Below are 25,987 nucleotides of genomic sequence, written 5' to 3'. Positions count from 1 at the left end.
GAAGCGAACGGCAAAGACCACATATTCTGTATCCACTAGGGATGAAATACCCTATATTGTGAGTTGTGCTGAAACATGTACTTAGTACCCTTTCAGTGACAGAAGATACTGCAGTATGTACATTTCTCTTCCCTCATCACGAGATGTCATCTCGAGACCCAGCTTGTATTAACCACGGGTCTTGGAATGTGGAGAGACGTGCCTTCAGCGTACTGACGGCTGTTCAAACCACAACCGCTACACTGTAGCTGCCAGTTGGTGGGGCTTGGGGTTTAGCCTATCTCCTCTACGCATTTTATATATATTATATGTTACTTCTAATAAAAGCATTTTAAGGCCAAACCTACCTTTGTATTTTCCTCCATCCAACCACTACAAGTGGCGACAAGGATCAGTCCCGAGCCCCACCGCCTCCTTCCATTTATCAACGCTATCCTGCCGCTCCGCTCACTGCCGGTCTCCAGCTCCACAGGAAATCTGCTTCTGCTGCTCCGTTCATACGGACGTCGTAGCGACTGACACAGTACAGTAAGTCCCCCTTCTGAAGCCTACTGTCAGGGCACTCTGCTGTGCAACGCCATTCTCACTGCCTGACTGCATTTTCCTCTCATCGTTTCCTGTTTGTCTTCCTGTCTCTACTTCCTCATTGTGATACCGTAATACACGGTATAGGAGCACCCGGCTGCCCACAATATATGTTTATACGGCCACCTGCCTACAGTATGTTAAATATATGATAAAGTGAACAACTGGATTTGACTGGGGCTGGCGAAAGAGGTGATAAATGTACAATTAAGTTAAAAATAAGAAATTACAGAGCCAAGGCAATATATATATGTTTTATGGAGCTACGACAATAATGTATGGTTAAGTCAGCCTGGGAATACCACGGTTGCTCCCTCCACAACACGGGGCAATATGGACAGCACGGCAAACTTACCAATTTACTTTCCAGTCCATGCAGATAAGTCAGGAAGGATAAATAACACCTTTTGGAGCTGCTACAACACTTGTATTTTTTTTCTCAAGAGCAATTCTATAATCCAGTACACTCTATTTTCAATCTCTGTCATTGAATACTAATCTAAGCAACTCCAGCAATGTCCCTCAATAGTGTGCCTTCCACGCATGTTCTTCCTGGCAGGAGTTGGAGAGCCAGCTACGCCATGGAGGAGATGGATCAAGTCATTTGAACATTATGCGGGTGTTGTCTGTGGCCAAAATTGCAGTGTAGAGAAAAGGAAGTCGCTGCTGTTGCACTGCCTTGGCCAGCTGGCCCCGAGAAGTTCAAAGATTTACCTGAATTGCCTCCTGATGAAGACATCAACTTGAATGAATATGAACGCTCCATAAGGAAAATGAGCACACACTACGAAAAGAAGATAAGCACTATCCTTGAACGTTAAAAATTTGGGAAGAGAGTACAGGAAGAGGGAGAAAGTGTCGAAAAATACATAACTGAATTGAGGAAACTAGCTAGAACATGTAATTTCAATGCACAGTTAGAAGAAAGGCTGAGAGACCAGTTCATGTTGGAGTGTAGAAGCAGTAAAGTAAGAGAAAGGTTATAGGCCGAATATGACCCACCTCTGGACACTGTTATACCCGTAGCAAAGGAAGTTGAGCATACTGAGAGATGTGTTGAAGAATTAGAAAGCAGAATACAAACTGTTGAAATCAAACATGACATCCCGAAAAGTAATCTCACGATGACGAATACAAATTGAAATAATGAATCAATAGCCCAAGTGGCAGAAATAACAACTGGGACAGGCAGACCAGAAAGAACTCGCAGACCTCCATGGAATGGAGACAGGAGAAACAGAGGGCTTCCCAGAGTACAATATGTGGATACAAGGAGGAAAAGCCCACGCGAGCAAAGGCACAGCCCAAGAAGGAGGAATACTGCCAGGTGTTTCAGATGTGATGGTATGGATCATTGGGCAGACAACCCAGAATGCCCCGCCCTGAAAATTATTTGTGGCAAATGTAGAGGCAAAGGACACTATGCCAGATGTTGCAGGGTGCAGAATACTTCAACTAATTGGATAAGTGATGGTAATCACAGTGATGAAGATGGAGAGGAGTGTGTTTTCGTCATGACAGATGAACAAAACGAAGAAGAAATGGAGAGTCCCAAAGCCACAGTATGAGCCTCATTACGACCCAGGCGCTAAGTGGTTAACGTTGCCGTAAAACGCTACGGCGCCGTTAACCACTTAGCGCCTTACAAGGAGGTCCCTTTGCGGGACCCGACCTGAACGGCTGGTCTGGACCAGCCGTTAAAGTAGGGACCCGCAAAGGGACCTCGCGGGCAATTACGGTACCGCAATTTGCGGTACCGTAATTGCCGCCTTCCCCATTCCCATTGAGCCCTATGGGGCAAAAATGGGAATGGGGAAGGGCCATGGCGGACTCGTTACAACACCGGCACCAACCATGGTGCTAATAGTGCCATGGTTTAGCGCCGGTGTTGTAATGAGGGCCTATGTGTTGATGGAGTTAATATGCACATGATGATTGACTCTGGCGCCAAATACACTCTTGTACCACAGAACCTGTGGGACAGGAAGAAACATGAGTACCTTCATGAGCCGGACATAATGCCCAGAGCTTATGGTGGAGTTAAAATAGATATCTTCGGGTGGGTTTGGGGCACACTGAAATTCAAGGATAGAAAAGCGAATGAAAAAATATACATCACAAAAGCAGGAAGAACACCCCTATTGAGTTGGACCCATCAAAGCAAACTCAAAGTAAAGCTAGATGCCGGTGCCAGTGAGTCAGTATTATATATTGGAAATAACACATTGAAACCTGAGATAAGCAGGAAAGATAAAAACATTGATGAAGTAATGAAAGGTGTTTTCAGAAATGAGATTGGGTGTCTTCGTGGGTTCACATATGAGATCAAGATGAAGCAGGGGTATGCCCCTTTAGCACAGAAGTTACGTAACCTTCCACTCTCTATGAGGGAAGAAGTAAAGAGAGAAATCAAAACTCTGGAAGACCAGGGCATCATAGAGAGCATAGATGCTAGTAGGTGGGTTTCACCATTGGTTGTCTTCAGGAAGAAATCCGGCAAATTAAGAATATGTGTGGACATGCGGGAACTCAATAAGTGTTTGGTTCCTGACAGGCACCCACTTCCTAATATTCAAGAAGTTGTGTCCACTATAAGTCCTTCAAGACATTGCTCCACTCTTGATCTAACATCAGCATATCACCAGGTGAAATTACACTAGGACTCTAGAAAGATGACAGCTTTATTACACCAGATGGATTGTACCAATATAAAAGACTACCTTTCGGGTTAGTATGTGCCGCCTCAGTTTTCAAAAAGATTATGCACAAGCTTTTTGAAGGGGATCAAGGAATTATTTGCTTTTAAGATGACATTCTGGTACACGCCATTGATCAGAAATTACATGTTTAGAGACTACAATATGTTTGTAAAAAGTAGTATGAGGCAGGCATGACTTTGAGTAGAGAAAAGTGCAATATCAACCATCGCAAAATTAAACACTTAGGTCATACAATTTCAGCCGAAGGCATACGGCCAAAGAAACAATTATTGGATGCTATAAAGAACATGCCAAGGCCCAAATCTAAAGAGAAAGTATGTACTTTCATCAGAATGGTGGAATACTATTCGAAATTGATACAGAATTTTGCTCACCACACTATTCCACTCCATGAGCTCTTAAAGAAGAAAACGTTCGAGTGGGATGTCGAGTGTGAAGAAGAGTTTGAATGAATCAAGCTGGAATTGAGCAAGGCGCCATCATTGAAGAATTTCAGGAGCGACAAGAAAACCATAATTACTACAGATGTCAGTAACTTGGGCCTTGGAGAGGTTGTCACACAGGAGGTTGATGGGAAGGAATTTTTGATTGCTTGTGCATCCAGATTGTTAAAGGGTGCAGAGAAATCTTATGCCACCATAGAGAAAGAAACATGAGCCATCAAACGGGCGGTGGAAAAGTTCAGGAATTTCATTTGGGGTGCTGAGGTGGAATTCCGTACAGATCACAAGCCGTTGATCCATGTCATCATGAACAAAGGACTAGATAATGGGGGTCATTACGACCCTGGCGTTAAGGGGTTAACGGCACCGTAAACGGCTGCAGTACCGTTAACTCCTTAATGCCTTACTACGAGGTCCCTTTGCGCTCCCGACCTGAACGGCTGGTCTGGGCCAGCCGTTAAAGTAGGGACCTGGAAAGGGACCTTGATGGAAATTACGGTACCGCAATTTGCGGTACCGTAATTGCCGCCTTCCCCATTCACATTGAGCCCTATGGGGCAAAAATGGGAATGGGGAAGGGCCATGGAGAAAGGGGGAATTACCGCCCCGCCAACCTTGGAATGGGGTGGTAATTCCCCCTTTCTCCATGGCGGACTTCAGCATGGACCATGGTGCTAGTAGCACCACGGTTTAGCGCCAGAGTCTAAATGAGGGCCAATGTATCTAACCGCATAAGAAGTTGTGCGATACTCTTACAGGAGTACAATTGCACTGTGCGATATGTGCCAGGTGTGAGAAATCATGCTGCTGATTGTCTGTCACGCCTTACCAACATTTCTGAGATGGATGATGATAATAAAACAAATTCAGAAGTAGTCTTAAACATTGAAACATTATCTATATCCAAGAAAGAATGGGAAGAAGTGGAGGAAAAAGACATTGGGCCTCATTACGAGGTTGGAGGTAGCCATGGAGCTATTAGCTCCATGGCTGCCTCCAAAACCCTTCTGACTCCTCCCTGGTGAATGGAGTAATTACCGGTCCATTCCGAGGTCGGACGGACCGGTCATTCCCCATTCACCAGGGCCATTCCCCATTCCCATTTGAGCCCCAATAGGACTCAATGGGAATGGGGAAGGCGCTAATAACGATACTGCAAATTGTGCACCGTTATTAGCTCTAGAGTCCTTTTGCGGGTCCCGTCCTTAACTCCTGCAAAAACCAGGCTTTATGGAAGGACCCACAAAGGGAACTCGATGTAGGGAGGTAAGGGATTACCGGCACTGGTGCCCTTACCGGTGCCGGTAATCCCTTACCTCCCACCTCGTAATGAGGCCCATTATGTTGATGCAGTTAAAGCAAACTATTCAGTGTGGAGACTCCTTAAAGAAAACAAAATTTGAAGAACGCAATCTTATGGACTATTGGAGGGTTGCTAATGAACTGAAAATGGAGAATGACAGAGTTATGAGAGGTGAGTCATTCCGCCTTCAGGTTTACGTCAAAGGATCATCAATTTGGGTCATGAAGGTCACCAAGGAATGGTGAAAATGAAACAAAGAATACGTGATGACTTTTGGTGGCCAGGGTGTGACACACGGGGCATGAGCGGGGGGTGGGCGAGACACACAGGGTATGAGCGGGGTGTGGGCGAGACACACGGGGCATGAGCGGGGGGTGGGCGAGACACACAGGGCAGGAGCTGGGGGTGGGAGAGACACACAGGGCATAAGCGGGGGGTGGGTGGGAGAGACACACACACGGGGCATGAGCGGTGGGTGGGTGGGAGAGACACACACATGGGGCATGAGCGGGAGGTGGGTGGGTGGGAGAGACACACACACGGGGCATGAGCGGGGGGTGGGTGGGTGGGAGAGACACACACACTGGGCATGAGCGGGGGGTGGGCGGGTGGGTGAGACACACACACACACGGGGCATGAGCGGGGGGTGGGCGTGAGGGGAGAGACGCGCGGGGCATGAGCTGGGGGTGGGCGGCGGGTGCGGAGAGACACACGGGGCATGAGTGGGGGGTGGGCGAGACACACGGGACATGAGCGGGGGGTGGGCAGCGGATGGGGAGAGACACACGGGACATGAGCGGGGGGTGGGCGGCGGGTGGGGAGAGACACACGGGACATGAGCGGGGGGTGGGCAGCGGGTGGGGAGAGACACACGGGACATGAGCGGGGGGTGGGCGGCAGATGGGGAAAGACACACGGTTCATGAGCGGGGGGTGGGCGGCGGGTGGGGAGAGACACACGGGACATGAGCGGGGGCTGGGCGGCGGGTGGGGAGAGACACACGGGACATGAGCGGGGGGTGGGCGGGAGTGGAGAGACACACAGACATGAGCGGGGGGTGGGCGGGAGGGGAGAGACACACGGACATGAGCGGGGGGGTGGGCGGGAGGGGAGAGACACACGGACATGAGCGGGGGGTGGGAGAGACACACGGGGGGTGGGAGAGACACACGGGGCATGAGCGCGGGGTGCGCGGGTGGTCGAGACGAGTGGGGCACAAGCGGGGCATGAGCGGGGGGTGGGCGGGAGGGAGAAAGACACTCGGACATGAGCGGGGGGTGGGCAGGAGGGAGAAAGACGCACGGACATGAGCGGGGGGTGGGCGGGAGGGAGAAAGACACACGGACATGAGCGGGGGGTGGGCGGGAGGGAGAAAGACACACAGCGTTTGTGTGCAGGCGGCAGATCCCACTCCTCGGCCCTCCGCTGGCCACTGTGTGCCGATGGCGTGAGCGGGGGGCTGGAGGAAAAGGGAAGACACGGAGCATGAGTGGGAGTGACAAGAAAGACACACGGGGCATGAGCGGGGGGGGAACAGGAGACAGGCACGGGCATGAGCGGTGGTGGGGACTTACTGTGCAGGCGGGATACAAAGCCTCTCATGCGAGGAACAAAGATGGCGGGCGTCTCTGAAGCCAGACGCACTGCACGCTTTCACCGCATCCAATGAGAGAGCAGGACAGTGCCCTGATTGGCCGAGCGGCTTGGGCAATGTCCACGGACATCTGACGTGTTCGCTGATTGGACGGCGTGGGGCATGGAGCGTGTCAGATTTTTGGTGGCGCCCGACATCTTGCATTCACGGACGACCGCAGACAGCGAGGTTAAAAATTGTATTTAGTGGAGTGTGTTGGTGTGTAAGAGTGTTTGGGGAGGGTGGGGGAGTATGAGATAGGTGCAATGTTGTATTTTTTTTTATGTGCTAGATGCTTTTGTTGAGTTCGATTTGTCTGCGGACAACACGCCCGTTCTAAAATGTTCGTAAATAAGCAGAATGGATTTGGTGTCAAGTTGAAAGTGTTCTAAGAAGACTCGTGGGGTCCTGGAATGTTCGCAGGGGGTGTCCTGAAGACGTTGTCTGTATTGTTCGTTGTCAAGCTGAAAGTGTTCTAAGAACACTCGCGGTGTCCTGAAATGTTCGTACATATAGAAAATGGGGTGTCCTGAGGACGCTGTCCGTATCGTCCTCTGGCAAGTTGAATGTGTTCTAGGAACTTTCTTGTGTCCGCGGACATTAAAATGGTTGCAATGCTTGAATCTATGGGTGTGATATGCTGCAGTGGTTGTGGCCAAGGTATAGAATGTTAGGTGCATGGCCATTTGCCCATGAACCCAAGACTCTATGCCCTGGCCACAACCACTGCAGCATATCACACTCATATGCCATGCACCCAAGAGTCTGTGCTCTGGCCACAAGGACCGCAGCATATCACACTCATAGTGGCTTATAACTTTGGGTCAAAAACAAATTTATAAGGAACATTGTTATAAGCCAGTATGGGTGTGATATGCTGCGATGGTTGTATTTATCATGTTATACCTACTATTTGGTTTAGTAACGGGAGTCCATGTTTTTCTTGTTCATTTCTGTGATAAAAGAAAATAGCATGTTAGTATTAGTATTTTATAAAGACTTATTACATTGTACAATCAACATTTTCTTCTTTTTTTTTTACCCTCAAATTTAGTAGATGACAAACCAGACTACTGTGCAATTTGCTCAGTTTCTGTGTTTGTTGCTAAAATCATTGGGTCTGTGGGAGAAAAAAAATCCATGTTGGATTAAAAAAAAAACTTTTTGTGTTATGCTACAGTTTATTTGTTTGTTTGTTTTCAGTGTTTACTTGTTGTTTCTGGCTAATGCTTTATACATTGGATTGTTCCAGTTTTTGAGAGCAGTAAGATATTAGGTATTTCTTTGGATATTGTAAAATTTTGGAGCAGTTAGATACCAGTAGGCGTATTCTAACTATACCAGTAGGCGTATTCTAACTGTTTATTTTTTTATATAATTTCGTGGTATTGATTTATCTGTTTGGATATTTCTAAATTTTGGGACAGTTAGATACCAATTGGCGTATTCTAAGTGTCTGTTTTTTTCTCTATTTGAGTGGTATTAATTTATCTGATTAGTTGTTGTAGCATCTTTGGGCAGTTAGATAGCTTTTGGAATATTGTGACAGTTTATATTGTTTTACTACAAGTGTACTTAAGGTTTAAGTACAGTTTAGTTATCAAATTTTGGTTTTAAGAACATCAAATAAGTGTTTGTAAGATTTGCTGGTAATCTCTGCTTTAGAGTAATGGTAAAATCATTACATTCAAACCATCCACATTTCTTTTTTATATATGCAGTGTAGTGCCCTGAATTGGTTGTGGCTCCTGCGTGGTAGATTATACCTATTGTTGTGAAGGTTTTCCTACCAAGTGATATTTGACCATGTGTGAATCCAGTCAGCTTGCAGTTGTTTTTGGTACCATCTGCATTGCAACATAGAAGCATTAGTATTACGTATTTACTGTGTGTTTGTATTACTAACGTGGAGCGATTATCTCAATTGCAGGTCGAACATAATCTACCATGGTTTGCATTTTGTACAAGTTGCTGAAATGGAACGGATTCACAATTAGGTATTGATATATACACAAAGCGTTCATTGGGGATTTGTTCTTGTGCCACATTGTTGCAGAGAGTGCATGTATGTTTCCACATGTATGAAATCTGGAAGATTTCATTTATAGGTATGTTTTTGTTTTCCAGTACTAATAGTAAGTACATTAGAATTTCTTGTGGATCTTCCTGTGAGTTTATAGTGAATTTCACCATTCCAGCACAGTAGTCCAATTGTTGTTTTATTCCATAAACACTATACGTGTTGTCAGGATTGTTTGCTGCATTTCCGTGAAGTACTAACATTTGCAAACACAATGGGTCTGTACTGTGTAAGTAAATGTTCTCAACAATTGGTAGTAATTGAAATAGAATATTCATTGCTACAATTATGTAGCAACTTACACCAACTATATTTGAGAGTTTAAATGGACCAGGTAGTTCTGTATCTGACTGCTGTTTTGGAGTTTGTCTTCCTTCTTTGAAGAAGTACCTGGTTTACTTTCCCTAATTGATTCTTTTTTGCTTGTGGCACTTGATGAAGTATTACTTTCTTTTACTCTCTTTGGAGGATTTGCAGTGACATCCTGTTGCTTTTCTGTTTGATTTATTTTTCTTTTATAATGTTTTACTTTTTGTGGAACAGAATATGTGTTTAGATGGGGAGTGTATAGTGAACAAAGTCTATTGTATTCTAAAATGCAAGGAATATCAGCGTTTATTTTACTTGCATCAAAGTTGATTAGAAATAGAACGTCAAGTGTACGTAAGCGTGATAGTGCTACGTAGCTCATGCCTTCTTTAAAGACTGTGTTACCAATGTCTATCATTGCTTTGTCTAGGGTAAGACCTTGTGATTTATGAATGGTGACTGCGTATGCAAGAGTTAAAGAAAATTGTTCTCTGCGTACATACATGTCTTTGAAGAGAAGGAATTGAGCTGTTGAGCGTCCTATTCTTTTTACTTCTGAAAGTTTGTCAAAGAGAATATTGACAAACTGAATTTTGTTGTCACGTGGGTATGTTTGAAAGCCAACAACTGTACCCAGTGCTCCATTAACTAGTCCTTGGTCCACGTCAAGGTTACATTTCAGCATTACTCTGCAATGTAAGGATAATTTTAATATCTTTTCCAAGCCTGCTGTGTTTGAGATTGATTTTTCTAAACTATTTAGTCTTGTTGTGGCTTTGTCACACATGGGTAGTGTCATTCCATGTACATCTAGTTTGTCTGTGGCGCTAATTTCCATTATTGGTTGCATTTCTTTACTTAACATTATTTAATTGAATTTGAAACAGCTTGCAAGAGTTGGCATTAAGGCCATACAATTGACATTTTTGTGGGCTAATTGTTCCATAACATCTGTAGCACATGCATTATCACCATAAAGTGCATGAATGTGCCAGGTTTTCAATATTGCTTCTGCTTCTTTAGAAAGTATACCAACTCTGATACTTTTTAAGTTGTTGGCATAAGTGAGATCTGCAGATTGGCGCATGTTTTCTGTTAATTCTCTGTATTGGAAATGTTGCAAAAGGTTGACATTTCCTATGCTGCCAACAGTTTTACGGCAGAGTTTATGTCCTAATGTTTTAAAAATAGGCTCACCTTTTACTGGTGTCATTTGAAGAAGATCTCCGAAAACAATAATGTGTTTTCCTGCAAAGAGCTGTTCATGGTTTGTTTTGAGTACTTCTTGTAATCTGAGGTGAATCAAAGCCAACATTAGGTTGGACAGCATGCTCACTTCATCTATTAGTAGCATTTTCATTTGTTTCAACACTCTGCGTAGTTCCATTGCAGCTTCTGCAGAAAGTTTGTAATAATCTAATTTGTTTTGGTGTTCTACTGGCAGGAGTAGTAATCGGTGTAAAGTGACACCACCTATGTTGTAGGCCGCTAAACCTGTGGGGGCAGTGACAACAGCTGACAGTTTGTTGTTTGTCAATTGTTGAAGGAACTTACAATTGAGTGCTACAGATTTTGATTAGGAATGCTTTGCCAGAACCAGCTTCACCACTGACATACAATAGTATAGGTTTGTAATTTTGACAGGTGCATTCTTTGTTTTCATGCTGTACACCATGTGCAATTTCTTTTGTTTTTGTCTTGAAAAATTCTACGTTGCTCATTGTTTAGCTTTGATTGTAGTATAGTTATGTCTTCTATATCTTCATACTGACACATGGTGTTTTCTACTTCTATAATAGCTAATTCTGCCTCATTTGTTATTAGTGGGTCTCCCAGTGGTTCTTGGCTTCCTGTGACAGAAGGTTGAGTGTCCTTATCTAGTTGTGCCTGGAGTTCTTCTTTGTGTTTCTGTTCATTGTGCAACATTGTTTTGTACTGTGCAAAGTTTACATCAGTTATACTGCTTTCATTTGCTTTGAAAGTGTCTTCATATGAGTCATAGTTATCTAGTATTTCTTCTTCTTTTCTCCATGGTTTAAAGAGTTGTAGCAGGGACATGTAATATACTTCTTCATGTTGAGGAGTCTTTAATGACAATTTGATATGATTAATTACATTTGGTTTGGTGAGTTTTACTAAGCTGCCTTCACAGTTTGTCACTTTGTATTTACGGTTTTGTTCATCAGGTTTTATATTATTTTTGTATGTGTAGTTTTGGGCTATGTGGTATAGACACATGGTTTCCAAAGTGGTACTCCTGTTTGGGTAGTATGTGTCCAATAAATTGTGTTTTAAAATGTCTTGGCTGTTGTGATCATGTTTGGCTATTGTTTCTATATCTTCGTATGATTTTAGAACTCTTTTTCTAGATTTAGCTGGACCAAGACTTAGCCATACTATATTTGCAGATTTACCATACAATGGAGTACCAGTTAATCGATCAGCTGCTTCATAGGATACACATTCTCTGTGGGACAGCATTTTTATGCCCAAGCTGTATAATTTCTGAGACACTGTTTTATCTGATGACAGGTCCTTCCAGAGGTCTTGGAGCTCTGGCTTTTCTGATTTGGTTAAGTATGCTGTGACATATCGTGCAACTGCAGTAGAATTGTCTGCAATGTACTGCACATTTATGTTTGCATTCCATAAGTGGGCAATGATTGCATTGTAATCATTGACATATTTTTCTTCTTCTTTTCTTTTTATGCAATATGTATTTTTAGGTGACTTACCTTTAACACTATGTCTAACTGAAGATATGAGGTTGTTCACTTGACCTGTATTTGTAACTGGTCTAGGGAAAACAAATTGGCATTTGGTGTAGTATTTCCCTTTGTTTTTGTATTTGCGACGACAATATTTGCCACATTTGTGTCTTTGGAATTGTAAAATTTTTGCATGAAGATCACTATTTGTGGATTCTGATGGAATTTCACAAGTGACATATTTTTCAATAAACTGTAAAACAGTGGCATCACTGTCTTGACCAAATTTAGGAGCATCTTTAGTCCATAAAAGCATGTGGACATGTGGTGCTCCACTAGCTTGGCATTCTTTTCTCCAAACGAAGTGTTGCACTTCTCAAAGGGTAGGAACCATTTTATTACAAATAAAATGTAGCATAGCAATCAAGCGATTGTGAAAATATCTTGAAACATTAACAGGATCCTGAGAACAAAGTTCTCCAGGTGTCAGTATATCTATGTTTGTTTTGTTTTCGTTTGATATGCGTAAGAAAGCATGTAAATCTTCCCATGCATATTCTGCACAACTTAATGTAACTTAATGTAACAAACCAAGTGGGTGGGCCAAGGTTTCTGATCATACAACGTACATCTACATGACGTTGAAACCAGTACTCTTTAGTACCACGCATATTTGCTAATAAATTTGCAAGATTTGCTTTTAAAACCTCATCTTTTTGTTGAACTTTTTGTAATAATTGTGTAGCTGTCATATTTTGAAAGTGTGATCCTGATTTTAATATGTGTGCAACTCCGTAACATAAAGTTGCATGTTCATTTTCAAAGAGTAGGTGGAATATGTATTCCACATTTTGTCGAAATCTTGGATCTTCAGAATACATTCGTAATGAGCGATATTCTGATGCTGATATTTGAATAGGTCTATCATCGTATCTTCCTCCTTTGCCAGTCGGAAAGAGTAGAGGAAAAGCACGTGCTTCTATACTTTTTTCCCATATGCTGATTGGTGATCCTTTTGTTTGACGCATTTGGTACGTTTCCAGTTCATCTTCTATGGTGTCATTAGTGTGCAATGGATGAATTGTATAATGGTCTAAAGTGTTTGATATTGTAGCAGGATCTAGGAGCTCAAATTGACCAGCTTCTTGTGTCTCTTGAATTATTTCAGTTGTATCTTTCAAGTTTTCTTCAATATTAATTTCTTTGTAATATTCATTATTCTCTTTAAGATATTGCAGGGCTTCTCTAACTTTATGTAAATCTACCAGTTGTTGCCAAATTGTTTTGTCTTTTGTAGGTACTCCATTTGCCAAGATAATTAAAGATTGTTGCATTGGATGTTGCACTCCTAGAGTGTGCACATTTTCTTTTAGATCTAATGGTAAATCCACGACTTTTCCACGAATACCTTTCACTAATTCAGAGGGAGGTAATTTTGCAGTTTTTGGTTGGAGGCAAATTATTGCTTGAAATGGGTGCACTGTTTGAATTATGATGCTCTGATATAAATTAAGTTGTTGAAGGGGTTTTGGTAGTGGATATAATTCCAAGTTATTTGTGATAGCACGTGAAGGAGTTTGGTTGTTGTCTAGTTTTGTAGTGCAGTAACTGCAAAGTATTATGGGGTCAGTTATTTCGCATTTGTTTTCTGCTATATGGTAGAGAGCTAATTCAAACCATTTAGATTCTGCATTGTCTTCTGTTTTGTATGATAGGTCTACAGTTTTTGTGTTACTTTTATAAAAAGTTCTGCGGCAACATACACACACGTGGTTTGGTACTTCAGCTGAAGTACTTTCAAATTTTAGTATTTCTTTTTTGTATGTGTGTTTTGAAAAGTTGCCATGTGCAGAATTGTTACAAATTTGGTTTACAGCTAATTCATCTTGTAAGTGGGTTTCACTTCCAAAATATTTTGTCTGGATATAGTCGATTTCTTTTAGTAGGTCTTTTGCTGTACCATCTAGAAGAATGTTATTTAAATTGGCTAGTGCTAAAGCAGGACTTTTAGCATAGTACAGTTTATAAACTAGATTTCTTATACTTGCATGATGTGTTGATATCCTTTTGATATCATGGAAGGCTGATTTGCAAGTAGGTCCTGTAATGCAGGCCAATGAATGTCCTTGTAGTCCTGTGTACTTGCGTACTGGACAAGCATCCATATTTTGCAGTAGTTTAATTTTGATTTTGTCTTTGCTTTTCACATATTGATTGAGGAATTGGCGTAAAGACTTGAACATTTTTTTGGGAATGTTACACATTGACGTGCATGGCCATTTGTATACTAGATGTTCTGATTCAGTTGAATGGAGGGGTAAATCTACGTTTTCAGGGCATGTTTTTGTAAGGAGTACTTCTTTTTCCATTATGGTATTATTAACTTGTTCATAACCTAGACCACTGCTATATATGGCAATTGTATTTGTTTGCTTTTGTTTGTACGCTTCTTCATTAAAGTATGGTTCTGTGCTTGTAGTGTGACTCCATTCACCTCCACAGATATTTAAGAAGTTATTTCTGTTGACATTTTGTTTCTTCAGAAGTCTTTTTTGTAATTTAGTTATTAGTTTTGTTAGTGGTTTTATTCTGTTTAACACTAAAATAAATAACATTCTTTGAGAAGAATTGCACTGTCTATCAACACTTCTAAGATTACTTTTCTACGATAGGTTTGAATTGTTGAACCTGGTTTCTCTCCTGTTTTCATAAGATTTTGAAGGACTTTGTGACAGAACATTTTGGCTAAAATACTTTTCTTTGTATGCTTACTTTGTACTACATCAAGATTTATAGAAGAAGTTTTATTTGTAGTGATAGTTGATTTTCTGTTAATTGTTTTTTGGTTTGTTTTACTTTTCGATAGAGGAGGCAAAGGTTTTGTACTAGAAACTTCTTCTGTTTCACTACATGACTGTACTAGCTGTTGTGTTTCAACTTTTTTTTACAAATTCTGCTATAGATGGATGTTTATTTTGGAGAGTTTTCTTTTCATTTGCTCTACTTCTGCGTTCTTTTCTACAGAGTTGCTTTTTGGTAGGCATTCTTTAGGGTCTGTTGAAGAAAATACAGAAGGTATGGGTTGGGGTGTTCTGGAATGCATGTGTGTTGTGTGCATGAGTGTTTGAGTAAGATGATAAAGATGTATGTAATGGTGTGTGATTGTGCTTTGGGAAGTACAACTACTAGCGATGGGTATTCTTGAATTAATGTGTTACTAAACTGGGGTTCAGATGACAGAAAAAAGTAAGCGAGAGTTTGGAGACGTATAAATAGTATATCTAAAGCTATACAATTAAAACAGTTGTTTGTTTTACAACATCTAAATTCTAGCGGCTGAGTTGGGTAATTTGTGTGTCGGAAAATAGGAAGTTGTGGGCCATTCTGCCAGTAAATCACTGTTTGAGACGGGGGGATTTTTGGTCAGAATGGTGCAGAATCTCTATTTTTAGGCACAGCAATAGCATGAATTAACCTTACAGTGTGTTTGAGTAATAATTCAAATATTATGGTAACAATTTACTTACTTATTTTCTAAAATGAGCAGTTTGCTTCTTATTTGTTCTTTGTACTTCAAATTCAGCTGCTTCTTTTCTGGAGAATGGTCTTCACTGCAATTGTAAAAGAAAGGAGATAGTAATTTGGTTTGTATATAGCACTGTTTTTAATTTAGACATAGATTTTTTAAATTGAAATGCTCAGCGCCTTCCTCAAAACCATTACAACTATCTTATGACTAACTGTAGGAAAGAAAATATCTTTACTATGGCTTGTGAAATTCATAATGTAGCACTGTATGCCACTATTCCTGTAACTAAGCTTTTCCACGTAATAGTGAGTCAATGTCATAGCCTGCTTTTACACGTAATAGTGAGTCAATGTCATAGCCTGCTTGTCCTATATAAATATAAGTAATTATATAAATTGAAAAAATTAAAACCAATTATGTGTTTGTACAAATATTATTGTTTGAGATTTGATCATAGAGTGTGCATGTAATTTTGTTTGATTATATGTAGTCTATATATTTTATTTCAAAAATGTTGGTTTAACATTATTTGCGTGTGTGTGTGTGTGTGTATGAAGAAATTAAACGGTATAAAGGTTTGTAAGTCACAGTTCATTTTAGGACAATGAAAAAATGATCGTAGATTCATTTTACAGATTATACAAGGTAAAAGTCGGTTAGAAAATGTGTTCATGTACTGTATAGAAAATATGCATACCTGTAGTTTGTGTTCAAGCATATGGATATGGACGAAGCTGCAAGTAGAAATCTTGGAGACTTGTATAGTATTTCTCGTAGATCGTGCTTGCCAATGGTATGAGACTTGTACTCCGAGAGATTCACTTTACATTTGCAGTGCTGATCTATGATGATGCAGTTACATGTAGAGGTCTTGGATTTGATTGGTGGATGGTCATGTGATTTCTTAGCTACATCCAGTGAGGGAATGGTACAGAGAGTGAAGTGGAAATGGTAGAAGGGCTGTCAATGTTACGATATGTTCGCGGACATGGCAGTAGGTCTAGGACACCGCGTATTACATCCGGGGAATATGGGGTGGGGAGGCATGCAAATGAGATTGAATGTAGCAAGGGATTGGTCAGTAAAGTTTAGTGAGTGTGTTGTGCCAGGAGAGGTTTTCTCAGATATTTTTTTTGCTGAGAGAAGCACAGATAGCTATGGCTGAGTGTTTCAAAAAACAGATTGTGTGGATTTTGGGAGACTCGTGGATACATTGGTTGAAGGTGCATGCAGAAAGCTGTGGAGTATCTATAGATCTTGGATTCCCACATGTGGAAGTGCACTGGCACGGAGTGCGTGGAATGAAGTGGTTGGACTTACTACCTCTCTGTGCAACTTTGAAGATAGAGGAACATCCAGACATAATTGTAATTCATTGTGGAGGGAACAGTTTAGGACATGTGTCTGGAATTTATTTGCAATTTGCAATGAAAGAAGGACTTCAGAAGATCATGGACATGTTTCCAAACTCCAAAGTAATTTTTTCACAGATTACGCAGAGACAAATGTGGCTTTGTTCTTTCTCATGTGGGTCCACAAATGGAGAAAGAAAGGTGTAATGTCAATAAGGCTATTTGTGCCTTCCTAAGAGATTTTGGCATGTCCTCTTTTCACAATGAAAATATTATGTTTCGTAGTACATACATTTTTCACAGAGATGGAGCCCATCTTACTTATGCTGGCAATCAGATTTTTCTGAGAAATGTACAAAATGCATTGCGACCTTTTTTAGAAATTCAGCATCCATTTTGAAGTAGCTGTTAAGTATTTATAATTTTTGACATACAAACCCCTCCCAAAGGCTCTTTTCAGAGCCACCACTTGCTCCCAGAGAAAAATGCAATGGTTACAACAGGGTAGCACCCCAATTTTTTTTATGTTCGTGAACTGTCCGCGGACTTTTAAGATATACAAAGGGCCCTGCTTTATTTATTTTCACTTCTATTTTTTAACTGTGAAAGGCGGCTCTGAAAAGAGCCTTATTTTTTTTTTTTTTTGTTATTTTGTATTTTTTTTAGTTTTTTATACACGGCGCACTAGGAGAGGAGGGGAAAGGAGGGTAAAGGGGGAGACACCAACCACAGGGATAAGAAAGGGCGAGCTGAGAGAGGAAGATGTAGAGTGGGTTTTATTTGGGTAGTGAGCAGGTCTTCTCGTGCTCTGAAACAATAGTCTCAAAAGCACTCTGAAGTTGCTCCCCCCTGCAGAGTACTGTGTCACAGTACATACATACAACTGTGACCCTCAAAAGGTAAGGGTCATCAGGATTCTGTATGGCCTGTGAGGCAGCTTGAGGAAGACGCTGTCCCACAGAGGTGTTCCTTGTGGTGACAGGATCAGAAACAGAGGATGAAGTAGAGGCAATCAACCTACTACGCTCTTCGCAAGGTACAACCTGGCGAATGGCCCCAGCGTGGAATGAGTTCAGGTGTCGCTTCATGGTCGTGGTCCCAAAGCTATACGCACCATGCCTCCCGCGACTGAGTACCATTTTGCACTCATTGCAGGTGACACGGTTCGCACGAGCTTTAGGAACATCCCCATGAACGGTAAACAACTGCCACACCCAAGAATCACTCCGAGGGCGGGTAGTAGGGATTTCCTCTACCTCATTCTCGTCATCCTCTTCTTCCTCCTGTGTATCCTCACTCCTGTTCTCCTCTTCAGGCCCTTGGGGAGATGGTGGTGGTGGAGGGGGTGGGGGTGGTGCTGAGGCAGATGTAGCACCAGGTGGCAATAGTGGAGCCATAGATGTCATCGTCTTGGAGATGGAAATCTCAAAATCTGCAAAGTATGCAGCAAAATGCAGTGTGCTGTGTGGAATAGCCAGAAACACAATGAGAATGAGCTCTAGGGCGTGGTCTTTTATAGGGGTGCTTGTACGCGGTTTGCGGACATGCGCGCCGTCCGCAAGACAGATCGAACACCAAAAAAGGTTAAAAAAGTCACAAAAACTATGTGGAAATTTAGAATTAGTATGTGGGATTTGTGGTATGGTGAGTTTTTAATGAGAAATATTGTGGATTACTTGGAAATGTACTTTTAAACTGTTTGGGGATACGAACAGTGTCCTCATTCAGAACACGCGATCAGCGTGGGCGCGGTCACATGATTGCTTCGTGAGCATGTTCGCTAAGGAAGCGGCCATCCACAGGACACCCAATGTACGGATATTTGTTTTTGCGCATGCGTGTTGATGTTCTACGGACAGTGTTTGGGTCCTGAACTAATTAAAAGTGCGTCACACATAAAACGAACACTTACGGACAGCCGTTTGTTCTTAGCACAGTTTAACTTAATTGCGAACAATACGGACAGACATAGCGTCCCCAGCACACCTCCATTTTCGTTTATTTACGAACAATTCAGGACACCAGGAGTGTTCTTAGAACAGTTTCAACTTGCTAGCGAACACTACGAACAGGCATAGTGTTCTTAAGGACACCTCCATTTTCGTTTATTTACGGACATTTCAGGACAGTACGAGTGTTCTTAGAACAGTTTCAACTTGCATGAGAACATTACGGACAGCTATAGTGTCCTCAGGACACTTACATTTTCGTTTATTTACGAACATTTCCGAACAACCGCGCTCTCCGTGGACACCTAAATTGGTTTTAACACAAAGAACTGAAAGTAATTACAACACAATATAAAAAAGTAACTTTATTTGACAAATATAAACAATTTATGACTGAGAAGGTGGGGCAGAAACGGAAACAAAAACAGGAGAATTAGGGATTTCAACATAATTGGGATCAGGTGAAGAAGGGATGGAAATGTCATCAAAACGTTTTGGTCCATGGAGAGGGTTTGGGGTTAAATGAGTGGGATATGGTGAGGGGGGACAAGTACTTGTCCCCCCTCACCATATCACATACAATGGTATGTTGTTGGTAGTTTTAGGTGATCTTCCACAAAGTTCTTTAAATCGTTAAAATTTGCCATAAGTTGGTCCATTTTTTTGTTAATGTGTGCCAGAGTGTTATCCACCACTTCTTTTTCTGTGGTAGTGGCAATTTTTGTATGGTCTGTAAAAAAAAAAAAAGTATATGTTAAATGTATACAAAATAATATTTATTAATTGGTTCATATAGTAAAGTGTGTACCATTACGTGCACTATCTTCTGACATTTCGTCTTGTGGGAAATGCTCCTCTAGCCACTCCAGAGTACTACACATTTCTGTGAGAAAACAAAAAAGTAATATATTTTTTTTATCTAATACAGAAAGTTTATAAATATATGAGTAAAATGAAGTGCACTTACTATTTCAGGAATGTATGTGATGAGTAGTCTATATGTATGGTCTTGCTCTTAGTTGTGGAGTGTCTGGGAGGTTATTATGTTGGAAGCCACTTTATCTTCTTTTGGTATATTCCATTTTAGAACATATTGTATTTAAATGAATGGTTAGTGTGTTACATATATGGGTTACATTTCTTAAGTATTACTACATATACTTTGTATGTGTGCTGCTTTGTGAATTTGTTAAATGTTCCTATGTTATGATATAACAATTACACATACCCCCCCAGAGTTTTTAGGTGGTGGTACTGTTGTTCGAACATGTCCGCGGACAGTCAAATTCAATATAAAGGGTTCAGTATGTTCCATATTACATGTACATAAAGTCAAAGTTATTATTTTAAGTTGTGCTACTAAAAAACTATGAAATTCAGTAAAATAACTTTGTTAAAGGGACTTTATGGTTAAGTTGTGCTACTAAAAACCTATGAAATTCAGTAAAAAACCTTTTGTTAAAGGGATGTTATGGTTAAGTTGCGCTACTAAAAACCTATGCAATTCAGTAAAAAAACTTTGTTAAAGGGACATTATGGTTCAAAGTAAAACCGAAAACCCCCTGAAATTCAGCAGTTATGGTAAGATAAGCAACCATAACTCGCGCCACCGTGCACTGCTAACACTAACACCCAGGACATCAAAGATGACATCACAAATGTCATTGATGACATCACTGATGACATTACACGGCTGGCTCTCCCTTTTTTTCCTTTACTGACATATCTAAGCCACATAGTTTTATTCAGTAACAGTCAGGAAGTAAAAATTGAAAAGGTACTATATTTGTAGACTTAGGGTCAAGTCATATCATATGAAACATATATATATATAGCGGAAGACACAGACTTGAAAGAGAGCAATCCATTCTGTGCATGAAGATAATCATTAGAGTTATCAGCACTTTCTCATAATTCTATTTTTATTACTATACCTTCCCTATATATGCTCATATGTGTATACATTGTACTCACACTCCTTTCCTTAGGGTTCACTGACATCATTTGATACACATACATACAGTAAGTAGCAGCTTTGAAACAGAGCAATCATTTCTCTGCATAAAGATAATCAGTTAGGTTATGAATTCTTTCTGCTACTACTTCTGCTTTTTTGCTTACTTCTCTGTCCCTGTATATACTCATATTTGTATGTGTTGTTGTCTCTTTGTGTTTTGTCTGTAATAATGTAATTATGTATTAAGTGGGTTTTATTAGCTACTTATTACATGTTTCACAGTACGCAAAACCCTAATAAGAAAGCAGTTATCATTTCATTATTCTACATGGCAAGATTATGAATATTGCACCTTCATCATGTATACTGCACACACTGCCTAAGTTTCTGCATGTGTTGCTTAGTATACTGGATAGAACTTCATAATAGAATGCTATTTATATCAATGCATTGCTTAATGCACTAATTAGCTCATGATATTTATTCAAATGATCCTTTACACTTTTTGGTCAACATTATTAGAATCCCTCCTACAGAGTTTTCATGAAAAGTAAATGCACATGTGAAGTCATCAGTGATGTCATCAATGACATTTGTGATGTCATCTTTGATGTCCTGGGTGTTAGTGTTAGCAGTGCACGGTGGCGCGAGTTATGGTTGCTTATCTTACCATAACTGCTGAATTTCAGGGGTTTTTCGGTTTTACTTTGAACCATAACGTCCCTTTAACAAAGTTTTTTTACTGAATTCGATAGGTTTATAGTAGCGCAACTTAACCATAACGTCCCTTTTAACAATGTTTTTTCATTGAATTTCATAGGTTTTTATTAGCGCAACTTAACCATAACGTCCCTTTAACAAAGTTTTTTACTGAATCTCATAGGTTTTTTGTAGCGCAACTTAACCATAACATCCCTTTAACAACGTTTTTTTACTGAATCTGATAGGTTTTTAGTAGTGCAACTTAACCATAAAGTCCCTTTAACAAAGTTTTTTTACTGAATTTCATAGGTTTTTAGTAGCCCAACTTAACCATAACGTCCCTTTAACAAAGTTTTTTTACTGAATATATATAAAACTATATATAGTTAGTAGAAACAATTAATCCACAGCACGCACTGAAGGCCTGGCAAGATGTAACACAGACATGTCTCTGGTAATATACATCTACATAACAGTTCAGTGTGACATACAGTGAGCATCCCCAGCTTCAAAACCTGCAAGAGCAGGCGAGGCTTTCCATAAACTGGGACATCACGCGTGACTACGAAAATCCAAAGAATTAAGCTTCTAACTTTGGCTGCACACAACTGTCTCAGCACAGGGGCTTCACAAGCTGCCATTTATGATTAAAATTGGGATTTGCATTGCTCATAAATGGCAACATGAGGAAAAGACTAATCAAACAAACTCACTATAAATGCTCTTCATTGTTCTATCGTTTTGCATTTGTTGTTGAAATGAATGTTTATAGGACCCTCCAAATAACAATCCTACCTCCAAATTAGGAAAGGTGTCTTGGAAGCGGACTGGTCATTTCCACTGATTTCTGAGCTCCCTTTGCACTTGGATATCGTACAATGTTCCAAAACCTGGGACACAGCTCTACCCATTAATGTAATTTTGCAGCCATGAATTAGCAAGGGGATCCTCTCTCTTCTGCAAGATTGCATTTTCAGTGCAAATGTCTGAATTCACTTTACACTCATGCATGCTTCCACTCAGAGAGTAGTTGGACGAAGAAAAATACTCCTGGGAGGCGAGTGGAATGCCCGCTAGCATGTGGTGGAGGACATTCAGTACACCTATGCGTAGGGGTATTTTCATGAAATAGCCCAGTGGGTCCGTGGACCCTCAGATACCCATCCCCATAGGGAGGTGGAGAAGTGAAACTGTGGAGGCTTTTTTTTGCAGCTGAAGCTATGCTGATAACAGATGCATAGTCGTTCTCTATACCTGACGTGAACAATGCCATCAGACCCCTCCACAAATGTGAGGGCAGCTTCTTGCAAACTATCACCAGAAAGGTGGTTGGAGCCATGGCTCTGTAATAGTGCCATATACAGTCTGCTTTGCAGCCAACTCTGCAGCTGTCTGGCAGACCACACTTCATGTATTGCTGGCAAACAAATCATTGGAGTTTGACTCACGCTAAGCTTCATGGTTCACGAATTGCAAAGCACATATTTCCAAAGGAGGGTCCAAATAGCTCCTTTTGCTTAAACAGTAACCTTTATTGCCTAATTAATAGATGCTTGGTTGCCAGATCTCAGCATGCTCAGTGGGTATTGCCAATGCTGAGCCACGTCTCTGCAAGCATTTCTTATTTACTGTCCCTACAACACAGTGCTCACATATGTTCATATATCATGATCTGCTCCTGTTGTTCCTTCTCCATTCGACATGTGTACTGTTTCCATATGTATATTTGCTGTTAGCAGAAGATTCAATATGGATGGTATTTTAAAAAAGATCCTGGGCTGGGAGGCAGAGATGAAGCCTTGCAGTCTGTGACTGAAACCCCCTCAATGGTGTAACACTCTCACATCACCATCTCCCCCAGTGACCTCTACCTCTTCCTATGTCCTATTGCCCTCTGTAGAAATGTTCATTTCACCTCCCCAACTCTCCTTCAATCACCCATAACTCTCTTTGTCTCTCACCTCCTGCTTTACCTCTCACCTCTGTTTAGCTTTATCTATATTAGGGCCGTGCTCATCTCTAATTGCGTTCTCACTCACCCATCTCTCCAAATGTATTTTTCAAATCTTATTCTCTTTTGACTTCCACCACTCCTTCTCTCATACATATTTTGCATGGTGTCCCCTCACCTCTGCTTCTCCTTCCCCATCACTGGCTCTACAATACGTAATGATTCCATGTTCCTGCCAGTCTCCTTTAAACTTCCCCATTACTCAATCTTCGGTATCCACTCTTACAGTTCCCTTCTCACATCAAGGTATTTTTTCCCACCTCATGCTCATTGATCACCTTTAATCTGCAGCTCAGTCTAATCCATTGCAACATTTCACTCATTCTTCTCCAGACTCGAACTTCTATTGTCACTTGCGTCTCCACCTGTACCCTTCTCTCCAATCGATCCCTCTATGTTCATGCCACTAACAGCTCACATTCTTTCACCTCCACACACCTCATGTTGTGAGTGTATTCCACTTATCAACTCATTTGTCTCGAATTTTTGGGGATATTTGAATTATTTCTATAATTGTTCTTTGTATTCATCTCGCTCTGTTTCCTCCTTGTACATATTTTTCACAAACTCTATTTCACTACCCTTTTCAGAATCCTTGCATATTTGCACATGCCCACCTCCTAGTACTTCTTGCTGCAAGTCATCCTCCTCTGAGACATGCAGTTGAAAAATGCCCACTTTTGCTTTAAAACAGGTTGCACAAAGGAAGCAAGAACCTACTCAATGTTATCTTTAAAACCAACTTCCTGTGGATCACCACGCAAGGAAGCATGCAGATCCTTCACACGCTGTCCCACAATGCCATATGTTTATTTCTCCTAGTTCCTTTTTTCTCTTATTTCTTTCCTCTATTGCTCTCTTAAGCCTTTATTTTTGTTGTTACTCCTTTATTTATTCGTTTATATGTATTTGGTTTTTATCAAGAAAACATTTACACATTTTTTTTGGAACATTCAACATGATGACATTTTAGGTAATGTACTTAAAATGGATGAACAAATATCAAAGCTAAGATCGCTAAAAACCTAATATAGCTAAAACACATAGAAATACATAAAACTGCATAAAATACATACAACACATACAAGTATGTAGACCTACATAATGATACATAGAAATACATAATTATACATTCAATATTGTAACACATTAAAGGAAATCTCAAAAAATCACCTTTATTTGATCCCATTCCAATCAAGTTATTCATAATACCATCTGTATATCTTCAAATCTCAGATAAAATATTCTACTTAATTATTTACAAACATGCTTAAGAACCTGAGGATATTTAATTTGAATGAAACATTTTACCATGCACCATCTCAAACCATAGCCAATCAAATAATACCCAGCTACGATTAGATACATATTTTCCAAAGTATTCAATGTTTTGGCCTCTTAAGGTAATACAGTATACTAACAGATGGGGTAGTGTTTCATTTTCCGTTTGGTCTTGACAAAACCTACAATATGCCAAATTGAAGCTAATTCTGCTCCTTATACATAGGATTTTATTAGTTAGCAAGACATAAATCTGAAGCACATATCATTTGTTACTAGCCTTTTTCCCTGGGAAGCGAGTCAAATACAGTTCTGGTAATTCTGTACTTTTCCTTATGACACAATCTGACCATATCATGTTGTTCTTATTACTTCATCTGTTGTAATGGACCAGTCGAATTTACAATTCTTCCTCTTTACGTAATTTGTATTTTCTATTAGAACCTTTAGCTTAGTTCCTATTTTATTTCAAAATATTTATGCATTGTGTGTAGAAGGCAGGTATGAAACTCTCCTTACACGTACACTCCATTCCCTCTATCCCTAGAATGGTATATGTGTCCTGTTCTGCATCAATGACAACTGCTTCCATTGCGCTCTACTAGCCAAGGATTGCAGACCTAATTCATACCGGATAGTTGCATAACATCAGAAAGGCAGTGCCACCTTGATCCATGATTGGCAGGATGTTCTTTTTTAGATCCAGCGCAGTTGTTTCTGTACTGTACTAATCTAGATTGGTGTTTTCTCAGGATATTGTGAGTGGTCAAATGTTCCTGGGCCTGCAAATAGGCGACGGTGGAGTCATTGATTGTTCAATGTTTTTACCTAAACAGTCTAACAGACTGCTAATAATATCTAGGGGATCTCCATTAGTGCTTGGAGCCATGCTTGAACCGGAATTCGTGCATTCCATCAAATGAGACCAGATCAGAACCACCATTGCTTTGAAGTGCTGTTATAAAATCCCATTGCTCCTGAAAAATAAATGTATGAATGAATGAGTTAATGAACACATTTGATCCTTATAAAGGAAGACAGGCTCTCCAAAAGTGATTTTCTTCAAGAGCAGGAGTGTATTTACAGAGGTTTCAGAAAGGTTATCAGTATGATGATTGGCTTCTGTGTATCGTCCCTTGTGTCAAACAGTTTTAAAGACTGCATTTGTAATGAGAACTTTGTGAACACCCTCATTCCTGGCCCCTGGTGTGTTTGCAGACATAGCTAATAGATATTGTTTCGTAGTAAACAATGTATTTCGGTATACAAACCATAAAAACCACATATTGACATACAATTCATAACATTAACATAACAATACAAAATCAGTGTCATAGCTGCAACATTTTTTAACAGGTACATAGATAATATAAGATAATCCGTAAATTACTTTTAAATAGATTTGTAAAAGTACTGTCATGTTT

The 25,987-nt window shown here is 40.5% G+C and overlaps 1 protein-coding gene across 3 annotated transcripts in view; it reads left to right on the top strand.

The window, feature by feature from the left end:
• PPFIA2 (PTPRF interacting protein alpha 2) overlaps positions 1–25,987 on the top strand; it is a 2,558,488-nt gene that overhangs the window by 1,512,871 nt on the left and 1,019,630 nt on the right. The window lies entirely within an intron of this gene.

This window comes from Ambystoma mexicanum, chromosome 12, assembly GCF_040938575.1.
Source record: "Ambystoma mexicanum isolate Mex_15411 chromosome 12, UKY_AmexF1_1, whole genome shotgun sequence".
NCBI classification, from domain to species: domain Eukaryota; kingdom Metazoa; phylum Chordata; class Amphibia; order Caudata; family Ambystomatidae; genus Ambystoma; species Ambystoma mexicanum.
The sequence above is the reverse complement of the archived record's forward strand: the minus strand, read 5'-3'. Positions and strand labels throughout refer to the sequence as shown.